This window comes from Abramis brama (assembly GCF_963993115.1).
Source record: "Abramis brama genome assembly, chromosome: 24".
In the NCBI taxonomy this organism is placed as follows: Eukaryota; Metazoa; Chordata; class Actinopteri; order Cypriniformes; family Leuciscidae; genus Abramis; species Abramis brama.
The window spans coordinates 24,780,026-24,786,122 of record NC_139986.1 but is presented as its reverse complement, the minus strand read 5'-3'; the positions used below and the strand labels follow the sequence as shown (position 1 = coordinate 24,786,122).

The following is a 6,097-nucleotide window of genomic DNA, read 5'->3' as shown; positions in this document are numbered from 1 at the left end:
GAATAGGTTAAATCAATAAGCATCAAACAGAGATAACAGATAACCATCATCACATCACTGCTGTGAATATAAAGGAAGCACCTCTCAATGGGAACTCTTGTCTTGAGTAATTAAAACAGGCACACACTAAGCAGATTTTCTACATCTTCTGGGGGAAATTTTAATTGTAAGTCAGATTTCTTATCTGCCAAAACTAATTACAGAAATGAAGGTGGTATTCTTTGTTCATTGCGTCGTAAAAGCAAGGGCATTCATTTCTCTCTTCTCAATGACATGAATAAATGTGTCTGTATTTCTCTGTCTGTGTGTTTGGTGGTATAAAGCACTGCAAAAATTGCGTTTAAACAATGCATTGCATGCATTATTTTATATAAAAATATATATATTTGAATGCATTGCATTAGTTTTGTTCCTTTAGTTTTAATTATTTTTAGCTGCTATTATTTAGCCTATATATATGTAAACTGTTTGTGCATGCATTGTTGACTCCAGTTGCATGGGGCCGGATGAATGTATTGACGAACAGAGACTGGATTGTGTTTGCTGAAAGAAGGGAAATAAATGTGAGTGCAGCATAATCAGGCTCCTTCACAACCTCTGGTTCAGGAGATCATAACGGCCATTCTAGATAAGGTATAATGATATCCAGCAGAATGTTTGATGACTCAATATATGTTTTATTTTAATGTTAGTCTGCTGTGGAGACTGTATGAGCAAGTAATTTTAGCAGATGTTTTTACCTAAAGTGACTTACAGTACTTATTACAGAGACAGTCTCCCTGGAGCAACCTAAGGTTAAGTGCCTTGCTCAAAGGCACAATGGTGATCGCTCATGGATAACCCATTGTGGGAGTCAAAATTGTAACCTTTTTGTTATCTTTGATCACCTTGTGTAGAGACTGCAAATCAACAGATAATAGAAAGAAAGAGTGTGCCTGTATGTGCCAAATATTCCCCTTTTTTATAATTTGCATGTCAGTGATATACAAAATTGCAGCTAAACAAGAACCATAGCAGACAGAGAACATGCTGACTGCATGTATTTTTGACTAGCTACTATATTTTTCTATAGCCTACTTCAACAGCTCTTCATTTCTTTCCACTCATAACGAGTCCTTTCTGTAGTCTAACTAGCAACACTCAAGCACGTGACTGTGAACTCATTGTTAAAACTGATAATTTGTAACGTGTAGAAACATCGTTGGTTATGTAAAGCTTTGTGGGGAATGTTCTCGCACAGCCCGTGGGTTCCTCTGCCTCCTTCACCAAATAATACCGCATTGAGAATCACGCACATGACGGAGCCTTAAAGTGGCACCCTCTCGTGCTTATGTGCACCGTTTTTTATTCCCTCAGCTTTGACTTTCCGTTATAAATATCATGCTCTTATATTCAGACTAAAATGGACAGATGTTTAGCGTCAGGGAACAATGAAGGAATGAAGCGGTGGAAAAGAGAGAGAAAAGGCACGTGTGATTAGCATAGGTAGGCTCGGTTAGCGAATCGGCTCGTTCGGAAGATTCTCTTCAAATGAATCGGTTCAAAACACAAAATCCCAAATTCGATTGAGTCATGGCTCACAAATGTTTTCAGATCTACCTACATAGGTTTTTATGTTACATTTCAAGGTTTTTAGGATAGATTTCGTAATGATTATGGTTGCAACATCACCCCCCTCTGTTTAATTTTAAACATAGGCCTTGTTCAGTAGATTGGAGAGGAATACTAGCGCTGCGTCCGAAATCGAATACTTCCCTACTATTCGTACTACTACTATTAGTAGGCGAAAACAGTAGTATGTACGAATACATAGTATTCGAAAAACATTAGCTGAAAAGTACCCGGATGATGACTACTTCCGTTGAGATTCTGAAGCATGCGTACGATGGACACTTTACTATCCCATGAGGCCACGGGAGAGCATTTATGAATGGAAGTGAAGCGACGCAACTGACGCAGTAGGTCACATGATATTGACAACATGGCGGATGTAGTATGTCCAGATTATGCATACTACACACATTCATACTATATAGTACATCTGTACTTTTTAATGGCCGCAAAGTAAGTACAATTTCAAATGTAGAGCCTACTCAGACAGTATGCGATTTCAGACGCACTGTATTTGCTTACTGCATAGGCTACTTCCAGTATATTATGTATATTACTACATTCTATAGGCTACAGTATGCATGTTATATTGTGAAGCAATAGTAATAAGATTGGTAGTAGGCTATGCTATTCCAAACGTAGCCGATATATTTAGAAAAAATATACTAGGCTGCTATTTCTGCATTATGCACTGTGTTTTGCATAGATTGGCATGGAATACTCAAATGGCTTTAGCAGTGCAGCGAACACTGCATGTAACCACTCATCGATTTCTAGGGTGACGAATTAACTGTAAGTGATATTGATTTTTACCATCTCTCATTGTTTGATCACACAGCCTAAAGTTAAGTCATTTTACACAAATCTGAATTAAAAATGCAGAACCATATTTGAAAATGGTACATCACACACTCAATTAGGCTACATCATGCAACATAATGAGGTCATGTTTCTAGCCTAGACCTACTACTGTTTAAAATGTTTATTGCAGCCTGCATATCTAGGCTACTAATAAAAAAGTAAAAAAAATAAAAAAAATAGTAGGCAGTGTACAGTATATACTGCGCAATATGCAGTACACTAGCGTTCCATTTCGAACACAGAAAGTTCTTCCAAATGCGAGTGATTTAGCTTACAAACGCTTTCGAATCGGCTCGATCGAATCATTCGAAAGAGCCAGTTCAAAGAACGGTTCGTTCGCGAATCGGACATCGCTACTTGTGGTTTTCAGCCGGTCATTATTATTGCTCAGGATGCCTAGCGACAGCAGGAGATATGTAGATGGAAAGCTGCATGGCTCAGATTGCGGAGGATGCTGGAGAACAAGACGGCAGATGTGTCTCGCCTGTTGTGGGAATATAAACTAAGAGCAAGTTTAAAGGACTCGCTTTGGAGAATTTTGCCCAAGCGGTTGCGGATGGAGACTGTGCATTAGTGGTCGTTATGATCTGGAGGCTGATCACTCGTTTTCCCATAGACATTGATGACAAATGCAAGAGGGATGGAAGAATTATGAACTTGAAGGAGTGGAACCAATTGCAAATTACCACCTGTTAGTTGAATATCAGGTAAGGTTTTTTTTAACTAGCAGTGCTTTCTTAGTAGCTGTGTGTTTCCATCTAATGCATTTCAATAGATGCACATATTTAAAATTTACCCTTCATTTTGTATTTGATAAGCTTTTGAAAGACCTTCAGAGTGTCTAACCAAATTAGTCACCCTTGAAATAAATCAAATTATGGAGAGGACAACTGGAGAGTGAAATCCATTTCAGAATCTCACTGACCACCCATCCAATTGATCTAAAAAATAAAAAAGAGGCTTTGTTGCCTAAAGTTCAGAGCATAAGCCTCTGATGCTGCATTAGAGATCCTGGAGCTCAGAACAGCCTCTTTATGCACATTTTGCTGTGTCAGATCTTCCATTCAACATCAGGTGCAATAAACCACATATACCTCCTTGTTCTCAGCCCTATGCTAAACATTGTCCATCAAATTGTTCTTCTGCTGGAAGCCCTTCAAAGATGAGTCTTTAGGGACGCCCATCATTTTTAATTAAGGGTTTCATATCCTCAAGCACCCAATTTGTCCTCAGTTTAAAATGATTGAATAATTAATTTGGATAAACATGTAAATATGATGTAGCTTGTTAATATTTGGCATGTAAACATCTCCCAAAGAGATTTTTTGTAAAGCTGCTTTGAAACAATATGCCTAAAGCGCTGTAGACATAAAACTGAATTGACTTAGCACCACAAGTGTCAGACGGTCAGCTGTCATCTTTTGCGTTGTAACCCATCTGTGATTGTGTTGCATGTGGGACTTGTGTTCACATTCATATTCATTAGATCAATAGCCCATTTCTCTCACTCCACTAAGCAAATAACTAGAAGGATGAGCCTTCTGCGTTCTTCAACATGAACAGGCCAGCATTATCATAATGTTTTGCCAGCGTGATCTGTGACAGATTGCTCATTACGCACATAAACCCTATAGTGCCTCATTAACACGAAACACTGTTTAAATATAGTGATAATGGTTCACTATGCCGAGGGAGGAGTGAATGTGTTATGTGCGTTGTTGACTCAACCTGAATGTGACCTGCAGACAGCTGCTGAATATCTTGTGGTTTTCCCTTACCTAAAAATACGTCTTTCCTGCGTTAATACTTTTCTTGTGTTTTATGGTAAGCTATAGTGCCATAAAACCGCAAGTTAGCAAAATTCTAAGTTAGTGATCAACCCACTCAAAACATATATGCTGACCGATAATTAGGGAGATGAGAATTTGTCTGGTCAAGAGATTAAGAAACAAAAATAGATTTTCTTTTGCACAGGATAAGAGGTATTTTATGCCTTTATGAACATCCATACACTCTAAACATAAAGTTTATTTATGGGCATTCTTTCTTTGGTTCCATGAAGAACCTTTAACATTCATGGAACCTTTCCACTTCACAAAAGGTTCTTTATAGTGCACGCTAGAAAAAAAACCTAGGGTTCTTGACTCAATTTTTAAAGGACTCTTTATGCCAAAAAGGTTCTATATAAGGATAAATGTTTAAATGATTGCATAGCACGTTCGTGTTTTACAGATTATTATTTGATTTTTTTCCCTATTGATAAAGTATACAATTAATCAAATGTAATAACATTAAAAATTGAACTGAAACCAAATTAAAGGGATAGTTTACCCAAAAATGAAATTCTGTCATTAATTACTCACCGTCGACCCTGTCATGTGTAAGTAAAAGCCTAAATTCAATCTGTTCATTATATAAAGTGATTGTGTCTCTTCAGAAAATTTTGGACTAAACCACTCAATTCATATGGATTAGTTTTACAATCTCTTTATGAACTTTTTGAAGCGTCAAAGTGGTAGTTGCGTTGCTGTCAATGGAGGGACAGAAAGCTGTCAGATTTCATCAAAAAGATCTTCATTTGTGTTCTGAAGATAAACGAAAGTCTTACGGGTTTGGAACGACATGATGGTGAGTGAATGATGACAGAACTAACCCTTTAATAAAATCAAACTAAAGTTCTAAAATGATCCCATGATGGGAACCCCTAAAAGTTTCTTTATATGAAGCGAGTGATAGAACCCTTTTAGTTTCTATATAGAACCTTATATAGAATCCTTTAGATGGTTTAAATGGTTCTATTTAGAACCGTTGGCAGAAAGGTTATTTTGGAAACCCAAAATGGTTCTTCTACGGCATCCCTGTGTAAACCCCATTTGGAATCTTTAAGAGTTTAGACATGATTTCACAAAATTATATTGTAGCTTGATACATGCTATAAATATTCATATACCTTTAATGAATATTTAATCTTTGATATATCTGCAACAGCATGTCAGATTTGTACGTTTTATTTGACAGCATGTCAGATTTGTACGTTTTATTTGACTGCATCTCTATTTGTATTAGAGTCATGCTCTCTTCTTCATGGAGGTAGCTGCTTCAGACCCATCAGTGCTTTCCTATAAGAGATCCACCGAATCCCCTTGTCACTGTAAGTGGCTGGAAGGCACCAGGCAAATCTTTGCTCATGCCTGCAGTGAGCGGTTTATCGTTTTGTCTCACTTGCAATCGCAGCGGTGGCAGCATTCAAGGTTACCCAGCGTACCCTGAATAGTAACAGACAAGTGCTCTTTTGATCCATTAGGCAGCGGAAGCATCCAGCAGACATTTCTTGTAAAATGTGATGGGACAGATGGCGAGGCTTTTGTAACAGCAGTGATTTCTGTGGAACAAGCTTAAAAGAACGCATGCAGGAACAATGAAAATAATGGGGTGCGTATAAGAACGATATGATGATAATGGTGTGCTTTGATGCTGGTGCTCTCCGGGCTAAATAGAGTGCGTACTTTTATGCAACATTGCCGTTAGTAATGTAATTAAATAGAATTGGTATATCAATCAAAAATGTCTTGCATGAACGTTATTCTGAATAAACGCTGAACACTGTATGTAAAAACTAATGAAC

General features: G+C 37.6%; 1 protein-coding gene across 1 annotated transcript in view; it reads left to right on the top strand.

The window, feature by feature from the left end:
* Positions 1-2,873: 2,873 nt before the first annotated feature.
* Positions 2,874-6,097, top strand: part of sntg1 (syntrophin, gamma 1) — a 44,313-nt gene continuing 41,089 nt past the window's right edge. The window contains exon 1 of the mRNA XM_084102052.1: positions 2,874-3,179. The gene's annotated coding sequence lies outside the window, so the exon portion shown is untranslated. The remainder of the gene's footprint in view (positions 3,180-6,097) is intronic.